The sequence below is a fragment of the Nicotiana attenuata genome, unplaced genomic scaffold, assembly GCF_001879085.1.
Source record: "Nicotiana attenuata strain UT unplaced genomic scaffold, NIATTr2, whole genome shotgun sequence".
Taxonomy (NCBI): Eukaryota; Viridiplantae; Streptophyta; class Magnoliopsida; order Solanales; family Solanaceae; genus Nicotiana; species Nicotiana attenuata.
Genome location: NW_017673919.1, coordinates 90,137 through 91,687, shown reverse-complemented (window position 1 = coordinate 91,687; position 1,551 = coordinate 90,137).

The following is a 1,551-nucleotide window of genomic DNA, read 5'->3' as shown; positions in this document are numbered from 1 at the left end:
GAAATGCAATGAAGAACAACATTCTGTTGGTCTTAGGTAATTTTCATACCATATGGTTTTAAAACATATAAAAAGTAAATGCACAAGACAAAAAAAAAATTTGGCTTGCAGGTATCGACTTCAAGTTGGTGTTATTGATGGAACCGCTTTTATCTCATTATTGCTTTGGAATAGCGAAGCGATGCAGATTCAAAAGAATTGAAGCAAGGATTAGTTGAGGTATACTAATAAACTTAATTTAGTTGTCAATTATAACTTTTCTAACCTATGAAATTTGGTGTAGACTTCCGTTATAGATGACGACTGTTCTTATCCAAGTGAGCTGGATGATATTCTTTGTCACGACCCGGATTTCCCACCATCGGGAGTTGTGATGTCGCCTACTAACGGAGCTAGGCAAGCCAAACATTTTAAACATTTCCTGATTTCACCTCAACAATAACAATATAAATATAACGGGTCATTTAAATAAAAGCGGAAGTCTTTAATATATAGATAACTGAAAATCCAAAAATGCGGAAGTTTAACATTTCTCTACCCAAGACTGGTGTCGCTATCTCACGAACTACTAAAGAGTGCTACAAACAAGTCTGAATAGAAATGCATAAATTTCTGTCTCGGTACAATGAAAACAAACTGAAAACATGGAAAGGGACTCCGGCCTGCGAATGCCAGCTAGGCTACCTCGTAAGTCCCTGGACTGAAGTCAGCTCCCGATCAATATCCTACTGCTGTGGTCCAAAAGCCGTTCCGGTACCGTGATCTGTGCAAAAGAGCACAGAAGTGTAGCATCAGCACAACCGACCCCATGTGCTGGTAAGTGCCTGGCCTATCCCTGGCGAAGTAGTGACGAGGCTAGACAGGACTACCAAACCAACCTGTGCAGTTCAATATATATATGCAATAAAAGGAAAGAACAAAGAAATTAAACAGTTAAGAGGGAGGGGAGCATACTATGGGGGAGTACAGTCCGGATATAAAGTCAACAATTTAAGTAAGAAACAGGGCAATAACAATAATTAATGAGAGCAGGAAAATCAGCAGTTGCACGGCATCAACCTTCGTGCTTTTACTCTCATTCTCACCAAAAGCAATCAAATAAAGTGCACGGCATCACCCATCGTGCTTTCCCTCACATAACACTCATATCATGGCACAGAATGATCCTTCGTGCAATTATAATCAAATCAGAGCACGGAATGTCCCTTCGTGCATAAATAATCAAAACATGGCACGGAATGACCCTTCGTGCAAATATAATCAAAACATGGCACGGAAAGACCCTTCGTGCATAATATAATCAAAACATGGCACGGAATGACCTTCGTGCATAATATCACTCTTCCTCACCCAAACAGTAATCACAACAAAACGGGGCGAGGGGATAAACAATAATAAGAAATGTCCCGGCAAGGGAATTACACAATTAACAGCTAAATCCCGGCAAGGGAGCAACAACAATACTTTCACATCCCGGCAAGGGAGATAATCAATATACTCAAACCATCCCGGCAAGGGATTAATCATATCACTTTCTATTTCTTTCATTTC